Here is a 21,611-nt window from a genome sequence, read left to right on the forward strand (position 1 = left end):
CTCAATAAAACTACCACAGATATAAGAAAACAGCAAGTCCAGAAATGATCTGAAAGACAACTATCCTCAAATACACAACTAATGGACATATGAGCATCTGGATAGCATAAGGATATCAATTGTGTCAATTCCCCTTGTACCTTAGATAGCTGTATCAAAGACATAATAGTAGTTGGATCACCAAGATATACAGTAGGCAGGGTCTGCTGACAAAAATCTAATTTCTGTGGTTAATCAAAGTATATACTGAAACCTGAGTAGGGTACCATACTCCTTCAAGTATTCGCATTCTTGGAAGTGATTCTTCATCAAACAGCCTACAATCTACTTCACTCAATGATGAAAATGTACATTTCAGACAGCTGTCAAGAAATCCTGAAAGATAATCAGACAATTCCATAAAAAATGCTGGTCCTGGGACCCTAAACAAACAGCTGATTTTGCCATAATATGGGGAAAAGTAGTACATTATACTGGATATAGAGGTACCGTAGGGCTTGTAATGCATAAACAGCTGAAGTCCATCATTGTGACCAGGAGGATACTAAATGAAGGACCACCTCCCCTCCTCCTTTGTCATCCATAGCTGTCTTCATAGAACTACCCCTTGGCCTAAAATCTTAAAGAGGACCTTTCACCATTTTGCCCATGCCGGAAAGCTGACAGTGCGATGAGTTTAGTGCACTGTCGGCTTTCCCGATCTGGGCCCGGTGTGAAGAGCTTATGGTCCGGTACCGTAGCTCTTCTATGGTCAGAAGGGGGTTTCTGACAGTCTGTCAGAGACGTCCTTCTTCACAGCACAGCCAATCGCGCTGTGCTGTGAGAGCCGGGAGGAACGCCCCCTCCCTCTGCTCGCAGTACTCGTCCATAGACGAGCATTATCAGGGAGGGAGGGGGCGTTCCTCCCGGCTCTCACAGCACAGCGCGATTGGCTGTGCTGTGAAGAAGGACGTCTCTGACTGAGTGTCAGAAACGCCCTTCTGACCATAGAAGAGCTACGGTACCAGACCGTAAGCTCTTCACACTGGGCCCAGATCGGGAAAGCCGACAGTGCACTGAACTCATCGCACTGTCAGCTTTCCGGCATGGGCAAAATGGTGAAAGGTCCTCTTTAAGGGCTGGCTATTTTTTAGGCTTAATGGGCTATAGAAGATTGTGTACTGTTTGCTATAGTAAAGAGCAGAATTACTAATACAGCTGCAGACTGTTATATAGAAAGTTACTCCTCAAGATCAGTTCAAGAAATCTAATGCAATTACTTTTATGTTGAAGAGAATATTTGTCACTACCACTCTTCACATGGCTGTCCAAGTGGCCATGATCCAGACATTGGGACTGTTGCAGTTTTAATTGTGTTGATAAAGATGCTGAACTCAGTGAATATTCCTGCCAATGAACTTACCAAATGAAATATTACTTACTGTTGTTTCACTTTATTCCAGTAATCAGCGGTCTATTCTTTCCTTGTAATATAACTAGAATTGTATCAGATATGAAAAAGGATGATATTGATATACAGCAGCTACTAATGATTAACCGCTTCACGACGGCTGACTGTATATAAACGTCGGCGCGGCTTGGGCTCTGTGCCGCGCCGACGTTTATAAACTGACCCTTTTAAAATGGGGATCGGGTCTCCCCGAGGGTCCGGAGCTCCGTGGACCTAGCGCTAATAGCTGCTGGGGTCCACGGAGACATGATCAGGACCTAATAGATTCAGGTCCCGATCATGTAGCAGCCATGTCAGGGAAAGTTTGTTGCAGTAACAAACTTTCCCTGACATGAGATGCCGCCCGCAGGTAAATGGTCCTGCGGGCGGCATCGTGAGCAGGTGTTAGCTATATGTTATAGCTAACACTGTGCCCGATGTACTCCGATTGGAGCTGGTGTCCGATCGGAGTTTAACCCCTTCAGTTCCGTGATCAAACATGATCACGGCACTGAAGTGGTTCTGCGATGTTATCGGCACCCCCTGCGGGGAGATCGGGGGGTGCCGATATGTAAAACATGCACCCTGGGGTCTAACCAGTGACCCCAGAGTGCATGAGCCCCTCGTTACCTGGTTGACCCTGCCAGGTACTAAGAAAGCCAAGCGATGCGTCTACATCGCTTGGCTTCCTGTTAGACTGGAGACACGTGCAGCCTGTGTCTCCAGCCTGATTGATTCAGCAATGAATTCATTGCAGAATCAAGTGTCCTAAAAGAGACACATAAAAAAAAGTGAAAAAAAAGTGAAAAATAACTAATAAAGTGTTTGAAAAAAATTAATAAAGTTATAAAGCCCCAAAAATTCATTTTTATTCAATAGAAAATGAATTATATAAAAAAACCTAAAAATTAATAAAAACAATGCATATCTGGTACCGCCGCGTCTGTAACAATCTGTATAATAAAACTGAAATAATATTTAATGTACATGGTGAACGTCGGGAAAAAAAAATGGAAAAAACCCGTCGGAAGTAGTGATTTTTCGCCATCTCACCTAAAAAAAAAAAATGCTATAAAAAGTGATCAAAAAGTCATAATCACCCCACAACAGTGCCAATAAAAAGCACAGGTTGTCCCGCAAAAACTAAGCCCTCAAACAACACTGTCAACCGAAAAATAAAAATGTTACGCCTCTCAGAAGATGGCGATGCAAAAATCACTGATTTTGTCCCCAAATGTGTTTTTGTTCTGCAGAATTAGTATCGCATAAAAAAATATAAATGAGGTATCGCCGTAACCGTACCGACCCGCAGAATAAAGGCTACATGTTACTTATACTGTACACTGCATGCTGTAACCGTACTGACCAGCAGAATAAAGGTCACATATTACTTATACTGTACGCTGCATGGCGAAAAATTAAAAAGGTAAAACGCAATGCCAGAATTGATTTTATTTTTTTTAAAATCCAGCAAAGAGTTAATAAAATGTATTCAATAAATTGTAGGCACCCAAAAATGGTGTAATTACAAAATGCATCTCATCCCACAAACAAGCCCTTATATGGCCGCGTCACCAGGAAAATATAGAAATTATAGCATCTAGTAATGTGAAGACAAAAAAAAACCAAATCACCAAATCATTAGAACACAACTGACTGCGTCAGGAAGGGAATATATAAGCTGTGCGAGCGTAAATCAGGGGACACTCCAGATTTACAGCTTATGAGCGAAAAGACACCAGAGGTGACCCCCAAAGTGACCCGCAGAGTGACTCCCCCAATTATAGGAGCTCCTGGGACATAGTAGGGAATTTGGTGTCTGCAATGTTCTCCGCACAGCTTATATATTCCCTCTTCGCCATCCGCTGTGCAGTCACGTCTGGGATACTAATACTCACTACACCCCCTGATAAATTCTTTGAGGGGTGCAGTTTTCAAAATGGGGTCACTCCTTTGGGGAATCCACTTTTCTGGTACCTTACAGGCTCTACAAACATGACATGACGTCCAGATACCAAACATCTGAATCTGTACTCCAAAAGCCGCATTGCGCTCCTTCCCTTCTGAGCCCTGCTGTGTGCCCAAACTGCAGTTTATGACACATGTATGACACTGGTGTACCCGGGATACCGTACGCAATGCCATATGTGGGTATAAACTGATATAGGGGCACAGCCGGACACAGAAGGGTTGTTTGGTTTTTGGAGCACGGGCGGTTTTGGATTCCACGACACTTTTGCAGAGCTGAAATGCCCGTAAAGTGGAATCCCCTGATACCTTATTTTGGAAACTACACCCCTGAAGGATTTATCCAGGGGTACAGAGAGCATTTTTAACCCCCAAGTGTTGCTATAACTTATTATCCATAAATGAATACGAAGCTGATTGTGAAAGGTAAAAATAATTTTTTCCAGGAATACGTCATTTCAGTGCCTAATATTTTGTGCCCGACTTGTATCAGAGATGAACGCTCTAAAAGCTGTTGTGCCCGGGATAAATTCCATCAGTGGGCTAGTGTCCAAAATGCGGTGACATGTCTGCGGATTCCACTTTATTGGCAATTCAGGGGCTTTGCAAAAGTGGCATGGTGTCCTAAAACCAAACTGTGCTCCAAAAACCAAAATAGCGCTCCTTCCCTTCTGTGCCCGGCTGTGCCCAAACAGCCGATTCTACCCACATATGGCATTACGTACGTTATCCGGGGTACACCAGTGTCATACATGTGGGCATAAACCGCCATTTGGGTACACAGCAGGGCACAGATGTGAAGGAGCGATATGTACATTTGGAGTGCAGATTTAGATTGTTGGTGTTTGGACACCATATCATATTTGCAGAGACCCAAAAAATGCCCTTACAAAATGGGGTCACTTCTTGGGGAATTCCAGTTTACTGTTGCCTCCAGGGCTCTACAAAAACAACATGGCGCCCAGAGGGTTCCTCTAAATCTGCACCCCAAAAGCTAAAAAGCGCAGTGCTCCTTCCCTTCTGAGCTCCCTTCTGCTCTGTGCCCAAGTAGCAGTTTACACCCACATATATAATTTTTTGCCCCTCAGGATGGCTCCTTAATAGTTTTAGGAGTGCAGGTCTCTGACAACACAAAGTGGGTGCAAAGTATTGGGCGCCGAAATGGCTGATTTCTTTAAAAATTTCAATTTTCATTTTGTACGTTAATTTTTGGGAAGAATTTTTAGGCTCAAAATGATAATACGCCTTGATACATTCTTTGATGGGTGTAGTTTTTAAAATGGGGTCACTTTTGAGGGGTTTCTATTGTATTGATACATTAGGGGCTCAACAAATGCGACATGGCACCTGAAAACTATTCCAGCAAACCCTGCTCTCCAAAACCCAAATAGCGCTCTTTCCATTCTGAGCCCCACCAAGTACCCATACTGCAGATTATGGCCACATATGGGGTATTGCCGTGTTCAGGAGAAATTGTGTAACAAACTGCGGGGGGCTTTTTCTCTTTTAACCCCTTGTGAAAATAAAAACTTTGGAGATAAAGGGACATTTTAGTAATTTTTAACCTACACATCCCAAGGTTAGTAAAATCTGTGAAACGGCTATAGGGTCAAAATGCTCATTGTACCCCTCAATGAATACCTTAAGGGGTCTACTTTATAAAATGGGGTCATTTATGGGGGTTTTCAATTGTTTTGGTAACTCAAATCTTGTTTGAATGCGCAATGGGCCTGAAACATTTAGAAGCAAAAATTGTCTTTGAAATCCAGTTGGTGCTCCCTTCTTTTTGGGCCCTAACGTGTGTCCGTACATAGGATTAAGGCCACAAAGTGTACGTTTTTGAACACAGGAGAAATGGGGTAATCTATTTTGGGGTGTTTCTCTTCATTTTCATGCATTATGGGGAAAAAAACTGCCTTTAAAATGACACTTTTGTGTAAAAAATATGAATTTTTTTTGTTTGACGCAAATTTTTTCAAAACCTATGGAGTCAAAATATTCATTATACCCCTCAATGAATAACTCACGGGGTCTAGTTTCTAAAATGGGGTCACAATTTGGAGGTTTCTACTATTTGGGCACCTTGAGGGCACTGCAAATGGGACATGGTGCTTGATCATGATTCCAGCAAAATCTGGCCTCCAAAACCCAATTAGCGCTCTTTCCGTTCTGAGTGCTGCCATGTGTCCGTATATCAGTATACCAGAACATATGGGGTATTGTTGCATTCAGTACAAATTGTGTAGCAAAATGTGGGTTGCAATTTCTCCTTTACCCCCTTTTGAAGATGGAAAATTGGGGGCTAAAGTGACATTATATCAGAAAAAAAATAATTTTAAATTTTCATGTCTCAATGGTAAAAAAAATCTGTGAAACACCCGTAGGGTCAAAGTGCTCACTATACCCCTGGATACATTCCTTGAGGGGTCTAGTTTTCAAAATGGTGTCATTTTGGGGGGGTTTCCACTGTTCTGGCACTTCAGGGGCTCTGCAAATGCGACATGGTGCCTGAAACAGATTCCAGCAAAATCTGCCCTCCAAAATCCCAATAGCGCTCCTTCTGTTCTGGACCCTACAGTGTGCCCATACATCATTTAACTTTCTCACATGGGACGGTTTCATGCTTGGGGGAAATTGCTTAATAGAATTTAGAATGCGTTTTCTCCTTTAACACGTTGTGAATGTGTAAATTCTAGGGTTAAATGAATATATTAGGGTGAATTCACACTGAGTAAACGCTAGCTTATTCTGAACGTAAAACACGTTCAGAATAAGCGGCGTCTAAAGCAGCTCCATTCATCTCTATGGGAGCCGGCATACGAGCGCTCCCCATAGAAATGAATGGGCTGCTTCTTTCACTCCGTGCAGTCCCATTGAAGTGAATGGGGAGTGCCGGCGTATACGGCAAGCTCTGCTCATGCCGGAGCGTACACGCCGGCACTCCCCATTCACTTCAATGGGACTGCACGGAGTGAAAGAAGCAGCCCATTCATTTCTATGGGGAGCGCTCGTATCCCCGCTCCCATAGAAATGAATGGAGCTGCTTTAGACGCCGCTTATTCTGAACGTGTTTTACGTTCAGAATAAGCTAGCGTTTACTCAGTGTGAATTCACCCTTAGTGAAAAAAAATTTAAATTGTAAATTTGACCTCTATTTTGTTTTAATTGCCGTGAAATGCTGAAAGGGTTAAGAAACTTCCTACATGCAGTTATGAATTCTTCCAGGAGTGTAGTTTTTAGAATGGGGTGATTTATGGGGGTTTCTATTAGAGAGGCCTTTCAAGACCCCTTCAGAACTGAACTGGTCCCTTGAAAAATGTGTGTTGGAAAGATTCTTACAAATTTGGAAAATTACTGCTTGACTTTTAAGCCTTATAACATCTGAAAAAAATGAAAGGGCAATTAAAGTTTGATGCCAATATAAAGCAGAGATATGGTAAATTAAATTTATGAAGTAGTTTGGGTAGTATGACATTCTACATGAAAGGCATGCAATTTCAAAGTTTGAAAACTGCATTTTTTTCAAAATTTTCACCAAATTTCCTATTTTTTCATAATAAAAGACAAAACATATTGACCAAAATGTACCACTGACACGATGTACAATGTGTCACGAGAAAACAATCTCAGAATCACCATGATAAGTTAATGCATCTCAAAGTTATTACCACATAAAGTGACACATGTCAGATTTGAAAAATGAGGCCTGGTCATTTAGGTACTTTTAGGCTCTGTCTTGAAGAGGTTAATAAAAGGGTTATACTAGCAAAGCCTTCTTTAACTGTCCATGGGACAGATTTACTAAGCTAAATGTGTCAGAAATCTAGCTCAATTTGTACAAGAAAATGGCGTACATGCTGTGCACCTCATTTATTATATGTTTTAGGTGTGTTCTTCTGCCTCACTTGAAGAGTGTAGTTTAACACAAAAAGGATGGGGTGACAAAGTGTGGCAGAACTGCACCATTGCTATTTAATAGGTCATACAAATTTAGACCAGACAATCTAAACATCCGCCAGTGGTGGCTAGTAGAGTGGTGGCTGCATCTTTTTGCTATCTGATGGGGTACCTGATATCAGACCCTACCACTCTATACATCCTGGAATCTCCTTTTTATGCATAGCTACTTTTCGTTACACAACCCCATTCATCATTTATCTTTGCTTGTTTGCTGCATAGTGACCAGCCATAAAAGGTTAATATGCCAAACGCCATCTAACTTTCAACCTCTTTCATTTCATAGCTGAGGAAAACAAGTTACATTTCTTTGATACATTGCCATTTTCCCCACGGAGGATTCTGCACTTGATAGATGGGAGATATGAACAATAGACTGGCTTTTCACACTTCCCTTTGCAAAGCTTTTGTGGGCTTTTATCTTTATTAACACCTTTGTTGTAAGCATTACATAATCAATACTAGCAATACCCAGAATTAACTTGGAAGGTGTTGTGGTTGCTGTCTAAATGAAGGTCATAAAAACACGATTGTTAGTACAATATAAGTTTGTATGAAAAATATCATTAGCTCTAGATCTGATGTGACCCTAGAGGCAGACAGTCTTCTCCCCGTCCTTCTGAGTAGCATACATATTCTATCAAGATGAAGACAGAATAAGCCATAAAGAAAAACTCCTGTACATAAATACATAAATCATGGCGGCTATCTCATTGACAGCAGGGGCTGGAAAACATATCATAACCGTTTCACTGTAATTTACCTTTACTTTTTGGCTGAAAGATCTTGAAACACTTTTTCCAATGTCTATGTTGTGAGAAGGCAATAACAAAGTATACCCCTATGATACAATGAATCGCTTACATATACCTGTAAATAGCTATAACATGATATATAAGATAATACAGCAGATGTCCCAGAAGCAAAACAAAGCTTAGAATCAAGTATGCAGAATCTATTACTTGCTGGTATTGACAAGGTATAATACATGCTGCTGTAACACACTGAATTTCCCCATGGTGCGACTATTAAAGGATTATCTTATATTGTATCTATGAGCACTGCTACTTTATTGTAGCAGTGCATGCAAATAGAGAAACTCAGTATGTTTTAGTAAATAACAGCATTCCCCATGCAGGAGAAACACCTCCAGCCAGTAAGACTCAGTGGCTAACTACTCATAAAATTCTACAATAAATAACAAAGAATCGGCACAACATAGAGTTAAAAGGAAAGAAGCTCCAGAACAGTTAGTTCATTGAGAATTCAATAATTTACTGAAAGTGACATGTCAGGAGGTCTGACAGGTGCTCCTTAAGCCACACCATGGCAAACAACAGATCTCAGCTCATCTTTAGATACATGGGAAGAATATGCAAATCTGACTTCCATGATGTAATTAAGAAGCCCGTGCCTCAGGCATGCACACCAATAGAGGGCGCTCACTGAGAATGTGCAAGTCTATCTTTCATGATGTAATTAGAAAGACAGAGCCTCAGTCAAGCAAACCAATAGAGGGCGCTCCCTTTAACATCATGCCGATTTTCTCAGAGGCCTTTGTTTGCAATGATGTTGGGATTTTACCAGATACAGTCTCTCAGCCAAGGACAGCTGTTTCGATGTGTTGCATCTCATCAGCTTGGCGCAGAGAGGACTGACCTGGCAGAGGTGAGAGGCTTAGACAGGGTTGGGGGATAACATTAAATCTGACATGAACGTGAGTTTAACTTTATCTTTATTGTCATATAATGCCCACAGTTACATAACCAGATCAGTTAATTAACCAATGTCGACTGTCTATCTCTTTTCCTATATTAAACTTAAAGAGGATGTTTCATGTCCTCGAGCACTTGTGGTATTATATACTGCTAGAAAGCCAACAGTGCGCTGAATTCAGTTATGTGCCCCTGGTGAAGAGCTATCGGTGCCGTACCGTAGCTCTTCAGTGTCAGAAGGGCATTTCTGACAGTCTGTGAGGAAGGTCCCTCCTGACAGTAGAGTCTATAGCGCTATATTGTCAGAGGGGGCATTCCTTACCATCCAGCCATAACACTGAGCGGTGAGGAGCGCCCCCCCCCCCCAGTACTAGTTTATGAATGAATATTGTCAGGAGGGTGGGTGGTAAGGAACGCCACCTCTGACAGTAAAGTGCTGTGGATTCTACTGTCAGGAGGGATGTTCCTCACAGAATGTCAAAAACGCCCTGCTAACAGGGAAGAGCTATGGTAAAAGCACCGATAGTTCTTCACCATGGGCACATAATGGGTAAGCTGATAAGGCGCTGAATTCAGCGCACTGTTGACTTTCTAGCAGTATATAATACCGCAAGTGCTCGAGGACATGAAAGGACTTTTAAAAAAAATCAAAGCCCCTACGTAGCATGCTGCCGCCAAAAAGCACTGTGGGAAAAACCGTGGTGGAAACGCATCATGGTTTTTCCCACAGCGGTTTCACACTAAAACTTTCTGCTTCAAATATATTTACCGGGAAACCGCCAACATTTCCGTGGGTATAATTGACATGCTACGATTTCCAAAAACACAATGGTTTTGGAAATTGTAGCATTTCTGCTACGCATATTTTTCTGCAATGTGTAGATGGGATTTGCTGCTTTGGAAAAACTGATGGTATGTATCTGTCATATTGGTAAACTCTATATACATATCTTGCCTTGAAATAGCTCTGTCAATGGAAAAATAAAAAGTTATGGATTTCTGAAGATAGTGAGGCAACTGTATTGATCCACAGTCTAAAAGCAACATATTATTTAGGCAAGTGGTACAAATTTTTAAATGAAAATGCCAAAATTAGTAGGTTTTTTTACTCGCCCAGAAAGATTCAATACAATTTAGTTAATAAGTAGTTACCATCTCAAAATTATGCAATATAGAAGAATACAACTGGGGTCAACACGGTGGCTCAGTGTTTAGCACTGCAGCCTTGGAGTCCTGGGTTCGAATCCTGCCAAGAACAAAACATCTGTATGTTCTCCCTGTGTTTGCGTGGATTTCCTCCCATACTCCAAAGACATACTGATAGGGGAAAATGTACATTGTAAGCCCTACATATAAGTCTTAATCAAGACTTTGGTTGGTGTGAGACCTTCCTGAATTATTAGGAGGCGCCGGTGCTCCAGAATTTATATCTATGCCAATCAGGGACTATGGGAAGAATATACAAATGTGTTTCCGAGGCTGTAAATAGGGAAACACTGTCTCAATATGCTGCCCTCTATTGGAAGCAGCTCCCTTGAACATCACGCCCGACTTTTCAACAAGCATTTAATTGCAATGATGCAGGATTTTACCAAGTCAGTATCATCCCAACTGTGAACGGTGCCGTTTTAGTGACAGTTATAACTGGTATAGATGGGTTAGTAACTTCACCCACTGTACAGATACACACTCAATAGTGTTTGATTAGTCACAAAATTGTGAAATTCAATTGATTTTCTCTTTTGCCTTTGGTATTTAACATACATCAGTACTGCTCATGTTGAGCCAAATAGTTTAGTTTTTGCTTATGGAAAGCCAGAAAGTTGACACAGCACTGCATCTTCCAGATGTTTTTACTTATTTTTAAACACACAGTTATGTTGTAATCTTGGTAAACTGAATGCAGGGGAAGGGGTGGGGGGGAATCACATAGTTCACTCTGGTTATTTAACATTGACCTTTCTCTTATATTAATAACAAGTTGGTCAGCTAGTATATTAAAAAGGTTTTCCATCTTCAATTTTTTGAGTTTTCATAGCAATGACCTATCCATAAGAAATGTCATTAGCATGTGATCAGGATCTGACACCCAAGCTCCACACAGATCAGCTGTCGCAGCAACCTCCGGGTGATGGAAGCTGCTAGTGGATGGGGAGCGTTACCAAGTAACAGGAGAGATGTAGCAGCCCTGTCCACTGCATAGCGGTGCTTCTGGGAAACTGCAGCACCGCCCCTACTACCTGAATATGAGCGATGCTGCACACACTCCCCATTCACTAATAGCTTACGCCACCCGGAGGCTGTCAGCTGACCTGGGAGGATTCTAGGTGTCTGACAGCCACAGATCACATATAATAATAACTTCTCCTGTGGATAAGTCATCAGTATGAAAACTCGATTTAGGGCCAGAAAACCCCTTTAATATAATCAATCAGGATTTTTTTACATTCTGCACACTAAATTCTAGATAGTTGGATGACGGAAATAAAATTAATTTTGCACCACCTTTATATTTCAGGACAAGCTGTAACAGTCGCCAACAGAAACAGCGATAATATATAGAAGATCAAGTTCTAAATGTAAGTTACATTGTTAGGCTGTACGGACAGCCTTCTATAAACCATGTAAAAAATCAATACATTTTTAAAAGATGGGTCTAAAATATACATGGGCAAGCTTGTCACCAGCATGTTATCCTAGCGAGTCACCAGGAAATGTATGTAGGGATGCTAGCCTATTGAGGTCATCGCTGTGTAGGTATGATATTCATTAATGTTAATGAACCTCAAAAGTGTTTTTCCAATAACATTTCATTTTTTGTTGTCTTTTATAATAAAATATCAGGCTGCAGTAGTTTAACCAGTTGCAGAAGTTCGGATTAACTCTGTTAGATCTATATCTTAGGCTAAGGCCCCACGTTGCGGAAATGCAGCTTTTTTTGTTGCAGATTTTGTTGTGTTTTTTTTGAGCCGAAGCCAAGAATGGCTATATAAAGAATGGGATATACTGTATATAGGAAGCTCTTATATTTCTCCTTTCTGCTCAATCCACTCCTGCCTTTGGCTCAAATAACCACAACAAAAAAAGCTGCATTTCTGCAAAGTGGGGCCTTAGCCTTAATGTGATCTTTGCACACAGCCGTATAAGTGGTCAGTGTGATATCCAGGTTTTTCCTGGATAAACACGGACCCATTCATTTCTATAGGCCCGTGCACATGACTGTGAATTACTCAATGACGTGTATGGGCCAATAGTCCGAACTGCAAAATATGGAACAGGTCCTATGCATGTCCGATTTTGCAATCCTGCTTTCGTGGCTCCTATTTATTGAATGAAAGGGGCTGTGGAACTAACTTATATATAACTAGCAGTCTGTATATAATAAATATGTAGATTAAAACACAAACATGTCCACGTGGAATGGCCAAATGCCCATATTTATTTCTGAAAGAGACCCCTTATGTCTATGGTTAGTTTAATAACTATCAGCATTTAATGGCTTCAGATTACGACACATCATTATCTCATACATAATTTCTCCATGCAATAAATGTGTTTACATTACCACATTACTCTAAATGATTCCAACACAGAGGAATGATGGGGTAATAAATTTGGGCTCTGCTCTTTACAAAGGACACCTGTACTAATGTTTGATGATCTCCACAAGAGCCAGAAGCTAGATGACAGCTTTGGCTACAGAACACTTCGAGCGATTAAACATATTCAAAAGGCCCACAAAAAAACACAATGAAAAGATGAGAATAGAAGTATTGATCAAAAATAACATTTATAACATATCTGACACTGAAAAATCGTAACCACACTGATAAAAAGTGTACTAAATGTACAAACCTGCATTCTATTCCTGGGGTTGATTCAGTAAAGCACATAAACACATAAATACTGTATTCAACTTAAACAGCTATTAGGATAAATGCTCCAAAGGTATTATGGAGGTGGTGTTAAGAACACCTCTGGGTTGACTCAGTAGTTCAGACAAATATTTTTTTCTTAAAATGTTCCATGCTGTTTGTTGATAGGTGCAAAAAGGGGAACATCTGTATCACATCAAAAATGAATAAGGTATCCATAGTCTTTTATATTTACTTTACCTTTCATTGCCTATAACTTTAAACAGTACATGCTATATTTTGAAGATACTCTAACATTATAGGTAAATATGAGCGAATCTAAACTGTTGAAGTGGAATTCGATCCGAATATCAAGAAATATTCAATTCGCATCGAATTCGGATTTCCTCACACTCCGATCAAGGGTTTTAATCCCTTGGATGCTGCAGCCATGCTACATGTCCCCCTTGGCACCCCCCCCCCCCCCCCCCCCGTGCGGCAAGATCGGGAGTGCAATCGTGGTTAAAAATAAAATACTGATATTCACCTGTTCTGGGGTCAACATCAAATCTGGAGCTCTTCTAGCCGGTGACTGACGTCCTGTTCCCCAGGCCTCACTGCTGGGGTCTGTGATTGGGCCCCAGCAGTCATTTGGAATGTGCTGACGTAATGACATCATCGCCCCCCACATGATCATTGATGCCCAATCACAAGCCCCAGCAGTGATATCTGGGGAGCAGGACCTCAGTCCAAAGCCAGAAGAGGAGTGAGAAGGACACTGCAGACTGCCGGATAACCAGAAAAGGTGAGGTAAGGTGAGTATAATTGTTTGTTATTAGGGTTGAGCAATCGGGATCGGAAAAGATCGAATCCCAATCGGCGATCGAGTAAATTTCCGATTCTGCCTAAAAAAGATCGGGAAAGGAATTCCGATCACGATCTCTCAACTTACCTGCACAGAAGTGCTGCTGCTCCACGTTCTTCTCGCTCCTCTTCTTTCTCCTTCACATGCCTTCAGAGCTCCCTGCGCGCCCCCGCTTCCCTAGACTAGTGTTAGAAATACTGGGAGAAGGCAGGGCTTGTGGCTTAGTAGAGTGTGAGTGGGTACTGGGAGGGGAGACGTGAGTGATGCACTCAAGTCTTCCCGCCCACACTCTTCTAAGCCACAACAAGCCCCGCCTACTCCTATCATCTCTAACACTAGCCTAGGGAGGTGGGGGCGCGCACGGCGCTCTGAAGGCATGTCAATGAGAGAGGACCTGACTGAGAAGAACGGGGAGCGGCAGCAGATCTGTGCAGGTAAGCGGACACCAGGGGTGGTAAGTAGCCGGGGGATTTTTTTTTAATCACTACACAGCGTGGAGTCCAAAAATTGAAACAATTTTTGCAAAATTTGCTCATCTCTAATTAGAGCATCACAGAGAGATCACATGATTCTTTAATATGGATCTGTATACAGGAACCAAAAGAACAGCATTGCTGTGTAAATGAAGCCTCCTTCCATGTCGAAATTTTGTTTTTATAGCTGCAATTCACTAAATCTGCTCTAATATACAGGATGAAGTTAGGAAAGGAAACCACACACGTCTATAACAGAAAGTTAGTATCTTTCTCAAATATGACACACATATGTATGTGTGAAGAGTCAGCTGTGCAGGATGTCCCTTCCTGGTGTGTGTATATATAAGTGCACTGTCTGTCTGTGTATAACTTTTACACTGGTGACTCAGAAATGTGTCAGTTTTTATGTACTGGGTTTTATTGTTGAGTAGCACAATGTGCTAAATGACTTTTTGCAGAATCAGTCTTTTTTTTTAAGTTGGATAGAATTTTTTTTTTTAACTACAACAGCAAAATGATCATTTGTCAAGCGCTGATTTAGCTAAATATTTAATACAATGTGTACTGTAAAAGGTCACTTTCCTGATTTTTAATCATATGCAGTCCTGCTAGAAGCTCTGTGCATACTAGTCCTCTTGTATAGAGTGGACAAAAGTGGAGCAGATTCCTATAGCAACCAAAGAGATCATTGCTTTATTTTATAACCTCCAAAGATTAAATATTACAAATGGAAAGTACTATTTGCCTGTACTAGCTTTATTAAATGAATTGTAATAGAAAATTGATAGAATAGTGACAGTACAAAGATGGGCGCACTGGTTGAAGGTGTGCAGTCAGTGAAAATATGGCGCATGGTGCACGCCTCGAGGTATACAATATACACCTGCTGTGTATACGTAAACAAAATTTCCAGCACAGTCTAAAACCAGGGACCTCAAACTCAGCCACGCATACGTCACCACACTGTCCCAAGAACAACTGCATATTTAATATTGGAAAGGTGGATATACCCCTTAATATGTGTGTAAATCATGCCAGATTATATATATATATATATATATATATATTTTTTTTTTTTTTTTTTTTTTCAAGAGGGATTTCCTAATATAGTATATTGATGATCTTATGTAGGAATGGCCATTAGATACAGTGGGGCAAAGAAGTATTTAGTCAGTCACCAATAGTGCAAGTTCCACCACTTAAAAAGAAGAGAGGCGTCTGTAATTTACATCTTAGGTAGACCTCAACTATGAGAGACAAAATGAGAAAACAAATCCAGAAAATCACATTGTCTGATTTTGTAAGAATTTATTTATTTATTTATTATTAGAAGTTTCAAGCCACCGCCGTAAGAAGACTCGAAAAAGACCCATTCCTGAAGAAGATGGAGGCAGCGCTGGAGAGTTCTCTCGCAGCATTGGGGACGCCCCCAGTGCTGTTTGAATGCTCGGGACTGCCCCTAGTGCTGCAAGAGAACTCATTTGCATACCGACAAAAAACGGATTATATACCGAATGGCGGCGCGGAGAAGACATCTAAAGGTAGGAGAAGAATAGACTTTCTTAAGGCTATTCCTACGTGGTAGGCAGAAAAAATTGAGTTTTAATGATAGGATCCCTTTAAGGCTCTACGTAGTGGGCCGCAGCAAAAAATAGCAGACATTCTGCTTCCATTATACCTACAGGGAAACCGTCGCCGTTTCCATTGGTATAAATGACATGCATGTTCCCTGTACATATTTTTCTGCATGGTGAGGATGGGGTTTACTAGAATGCCTTCCACATTGCAGTGACAGTAAATTGCCTTGTTTTTGTATGTGGCGTTTCTGCCACGGGGGTCTCTGGCCTTAATGTGTTTAACCTGCAGAAATAGACACATCGGCACTTTTATGGACGTCACCATAGCAGGAATTGTAATGACGGGACCCTGCTCCTCCAGAGTCCAAGGAGAATTTAGGAAGGCATTTTAATCTTTTTCTACGGTACTTATAACAAATATGAAGCAAAATGTGCCTAAATGACCACCAATGAGATATTATTGTTGACTTGTGAATTTTGGGCACATAAAAAAATTACTAAAAAAATGACTGCATTAAAATTGGTAATTGTATCTAGTACGGTATGTTATGGATTGAGCTAAATGTTTTATTTAGCATGTACCATTTCAGAAAAATTGGAACAACTTGCACCAAGCTAAACATTTAGTTTTTCCATTGTAAAGTGTCATCCTAACATGAGTTCCAGCTTCTTCTTAAATGTACTTAAGGAAACAGTTCTCCCATTGTATAATCACATTCATTGTATAATCATGACAAAAAACGGAAAGTAATACTCTGTACTCGAAAACTAATAGTTCTTGTCTTGAAACAATTAGCCTTTCCTGTTTTCATTTCATAAGCCGCAAGTCTGATAGTATTTAGTCCTTTATGAAAGTTCAGGAAGTGTTTCAGAAAATGGTTGTCATAGGGTACCAGTTAAATATGGTTTGTGCTGAAAGCTATACCCGACTTTTATATCTATAACATTTTGTACTTACCATGTATCATGTCAGCAGCAATAAAATGAAGAGTACAGAAACTGATAAACTGTCAGAAGAAGTCTATAAGGTGTATATATATATAAAGAGTGGTGTATGGTGTACGAGGTAGAGCAACTTGAGGAATTATAGTTTCACCACAGGAAAGAAAGAGGCCTCAGGAAAAACCCCACTGTATAATAAGAGGAAGCAAAACAAGAACATTGCTATGTACAAGTGATATCAAGGGAAAGGGCGATATTTAACTTACTTCTAACTTCATAAGGTTATCAGCAGGTCTGTGTATTGTGGGGAAGGTAGCTTAGTAGCGGCAATGGTGCGGACCCAACCAGTCAAAGACAAGGACACAAATCTTGCAGCAAAGAGGTTTATTTAAAAAACAGCAAAATAAATAAACCTTCACGTCAAGTACAAAAATCAGCAAAATAAAATACAGCCTTAAGTTCAGGCAAAACAGTTTGAAACAAAATCCTGCTTGTCTGAGCGCTAAATAACATTAAAGACTAACTGTACGTGTGGCTTACTACCAGCCACCAGTATCAACCAAAAATAGCTAAGATGTTTACAGAAAATCATTAAAACTATGCAAAAAGCTTAATTACTTTATATAGCAAAAATAATGTTAATGGGAAAAACTCCTTGAAGTGCAACTGTAGAATATGCTATTATGCCCCAATAGGTGAGATGAAGGAGGTCCCAGAGGTGAGACCCCCAGTTGTGATGGAGTAATACTAGAATATGCTACACTTTATAATGGTAGTACCTCTTCAAAGAAATGTTATAGGATAAGTATTCTCTACTATTTCTACCAATAAGCAACTAAAAATATGGAGAAAATTCCAATTTTATTCAAAATTTTAGCAGACATTGGTACCATGTGGAACACTCATGCCAAAAATGGGGGTTCTATTGTTTTACAAGACCCACAAATATACATTGATATACTTAATTTTTGAACCCTGTAAAAAAAAAAAACTTATCTTGGCTGAATGCAAAACTGTTGTAATACAAATGCATTTTGGCATTACTTTAAGTCCCATAGAAATAAATAGATTCTATCAAAGGATTCAGTCCTAACATTTTTTTCTGTCAAATTGCCTCAAACAAAAGCTTACAACCGGTCCAATATAAAATAACTGTAGAACTTTGTATCCCTAGTCTATGGTATATTGTAGAATATACCGTATATACTCGAGTATAAGTCGACCCGAATATAAGCCGACCCCCCCCTAATTTTACCACAAAAACCGGGGAAAACTTATTGACTCGATTATAAGCCGAGGGGGGAAAATGCATGACATTCTGTTTGTGCTCATGTTAATCCTAGCCGTCTTCAGGCCTATATGGTAAAATCCCAGATGTCACGTGGTCTGGGATATTACCATATAGGCCCAATGCCTGTGGTAGTAGTAATAGCCTGTTATTGCTAGCACAGGCTTTGGGCCTGTACAGCAACAGGCTGCTACTGCTACCATAAGGCTTTGGGCCTGTATGATAATGCCCCAGAGAGGTGAGTAAAACTGTTTATTATTTTCTCTCACCTCCCCTGGGGCTCCGATTATTATACTCGCGGGTCTGAAAAGACCCCAGAGTATAATAATAGCGGCAGTGAGATCACGGCTGGGGCCTACTCACTGCCGGCCTCCGCGGCCTATAGTATAAGGTGACGCGGGGGTCGGCAATGAGCAGGCCCGGAGACAAACATTAAGTTCTCATACTTACCGACCTCACGCTGCTGCTCCTGCTGCCGCCACTGCTCATCTTCTCCTACGGCTGCTTGTCTTCTCCCGCGGCTGCTCCTGCATCTCAGCATAGGGGGCGTGATGATGCCACCTGTGCTGAGACGCAGTAAGACGTCATCGACATATGCTGGGTGCGGGCCTGAGCTAACGTGGCCACATCACCCGGCGTGTGTTGTACCCGGAGGAGGGAGCCAGGACTGGAGCGGTGGGCCGCTGCAGAGAGTCAATACGGTTGAGTCAATTACCGTATTGACTTGAGTGGTAATTTCACTGGTCCGCAGTAAAAGACATCTGTGGGAGGCCACTGGAACTGCGCTGCTGCCGATAGGTGGTCGGTGAGGCAGCGCTGTCTCCAGGGCCATCTTAAGATGTTTCCAAGGCAGAGAAGATGCTCTGGAAACATCTTGGGGTGGTCCTGGAGGCAGTGCTGCCTCACCACTCACCTATCGCTGCTCCAGCGGCCTCCCACAGATGCCTTTCACTGCAGACCAGTCATGTGACATTTTCAATTACTGTATTGATGCAAGTATAAGCCGAGGCGCACTTTTTCAGCACAAAAACTGTGCTGAAAAACTCGACTTATACTCGAGTATATACGGTATGTTACCATACACTATTTTTGGAGAAGATACATTTGTTAAAGTTGTGTCTTTCCTGGGTATGTCACCTATACCATTGTAGTCCTCGTGATTTTTCATCTTGATTATTAATTATTCTATTTTGTATACTTACCATATTTTTCAGACTGTAAGACACACTTTTACCCCCCAAATTTGGGATGAAAATGCAGGTGTGTCTTATAGTCCGAATGTAGTGGGTGGGGTGTTGGGGCGACGATGGAGCAAGGTCGCTCGGAGTGGTGTGGGGCCCATGGCCAGCTGGATATGGCTGGGCTCTGCAGCAACAAAATACTTATACTCACCTCTCCTGAATCCTGTTTGGGGCTCTTCCAGGCCTGTTATTGAGGTCATGTGCCCTAGATGTCACTGCTAGGGCCTGTGATTGGGCCCCAGCTGTCATGTGGGACAGGCTGGCGAAATTATTTCATCGTGCCACATGCAGAAGAGGCCCAAAGAAGATGCAGAAAAGAACCGGATGGAGCAAAGATGCCAAGGAAAGGTGAGTGTGTTTGTAATTTTTGATAATTTCTCCTGGACCACCAAATACTATACATTGGGGTCTGAGAAGACCCCATTGTATCATAAAAGCATATGGAGCATATTATACTGTGTGGGGGCTACTGTGGGGAGCATATTGTACTGTATGGGGGCCAGGCAGTGCAGGTATATTAGGAGAAGAAAGTCTGCACCACCTGTATGTACCTCCATCATGTGACTGGTGTGTTCCACATCAAAATAGGCAAGTTCCACTGCACTTGTTGAAAATCTAAAACTCCAAGGTTGGGATGATGGGAGCTGTAGTCTGGCAACAGCTGCAGAGCTACACAGGTTGTGCAAAATTGCTCTCCACATACAAGAGTGTTGCACAACCTGTGGCCCTCCAGCAGCAGATCCCCCCCATATTTTTTTTTCCTATTTTACTCCTCTAAAACCTAGGTGCATATCTTATGGTCTGGTGTGTCTTATAGTCCAAAAAATATGGATTTTTTTTTTTTTAGAGGATATTGTATCTACATGAACTAAAGCTGTAAGAAATTTTATCTTTATATCTTGACCTTTTGAAAGAGCTAAGTTGAGAGTTTAAAATGACAGAGAAAGTGGCCAAGCATTTATATCTAGAGGCCATCCGACTGCAAGAAGTTATATATATTTTCTATTTTTATTGTAAAATAATATATGATACACATTTGTAAATAACTTAAAGTGTTTCTTGGCAGTTCAATATAACTATCACATATAAATCCAAATACTAAAGCACATGTATTCTTCTGTGTGCAGCAGTTTACGGTTTTGTTACTGGTCAGAACAGGATTTGTGTTTTTATATTGTGTAGAGTTTCTTTAGCTGGAAAGAATTCTGGATTCTTCTAGAGAATAGAGTATAGGATATGCACAATTCATTCCACCAGTGGAAATTTGGAGCAGGGTTGTGCTGACTTGACAGAATATGGCTTACAAAATACTTGCAATCATTGACTGATTTGCCAAGTCAAGGCTGCAACATAGAATTAGGAATAACCTACTGAGATGTTGTGTAGACACAATAGGTATCACAAGGTAAATAGCTGCTTTTGGTTTTGGATTATAGTAAAAGCAGGACCATTACTATTTTTTTTTTTTAAGTTGTCCACGTGTTCACATAGGATATGGACCCCAGGTAGGTTATATGTAAATTAGCTCTTATTCTCCAAGTGGGCTGTAACCTTGATAAAATAAAAGGGTACTGTCCTCTTAGAGAATAAGAGGTAATATACATATAACCTACCAGTCGACTAAATCTTTTGAATGAGTGAACAAAGAAATTGATAAAGGGGCTCAGCAGAAAATGAAGTACATCATTTACATTTTGTACTTGATCACAGGTCTTCTTTCAGGAGATAAGCTACTGAGAAACGGGCCTGGAATATTCCATTATTCCCTTACCCCAATGGAAAAAAAAAATTGGTAATTCACTTCTTCATGGTATTATATCGCTAAAGAAGAAGGGAAAGTAAAAGGGAGTTTTCCTACAGATTGTATTAATTCTCACAGTCTGTTGATCACAAAAAGACAAAAGGGCGTATGACAGATGACCTGGGTCAAGTGTAGAACACATTTCCTGTATGCACAGCCAAGAGTTGTCAGCTCAGAACTGCAGGTAATTGCAAAACATAGCAATTAATATCTGTCAGCAGTGGGTATTGTATGGTAATGTGTTGATAGGGCCAACCACTGGCGATTGCTTTCTCTCCATACTAGTTTTATAAATCCATGTAATGCTTCATCTACTATATACATTTATAAAAAAATTAAATAAAAAATTGTCATCAACTGTATGGATTACACACTGCAGCTACCCACTTTATGTACAAGTACTGCATGTAAGGCCTTGTCCCACTTATATCACATTGGGCAACATAAGTGAAAAACAACATAAAAAAGATTGCCATTGCAAACATATGTCGTCATGCT

General features: G+C 40.9%; 1 protein-coding gene across 1 annotated transcript in view; it reads left to right on the forward strand.

The window, feature by feature from the left end:
• Positions 1–21,611, forward strand: part of LPAR1 (lysophosphatidic acid receptor 1) — a 112,074-nt gene that overhangs the window by 31,798 nt on the left and 58,665 nt on the right. Inside the window, exon 2 of the mRNA XM_075280258.1 lies at positions 11,588–11,648. The gene's annotated coding sequence lies outside the window, so the exon portion shown is untranslated. The remainder of the gene's footprint in view (positions 1–11,587; positions 11,649–21,611) is intronic.

This window comes from Leptodactylus fuscus, chromosome 1 (assembly GCF_031893055.1).
Source record: "Leptodactylus fuscus isolate aLepFus1 chromosome 1, aLepFus1.hap2, whole genome shotgun sequence".
In the NCBI taxonomy this organism is placed as follows: domain Eukaryota; kingdom Metazoa; phylum Chordata; class Amphibia; order Anura; family Leptodactylidae; genus Leptodactylus; species Leptodactylus fuscus.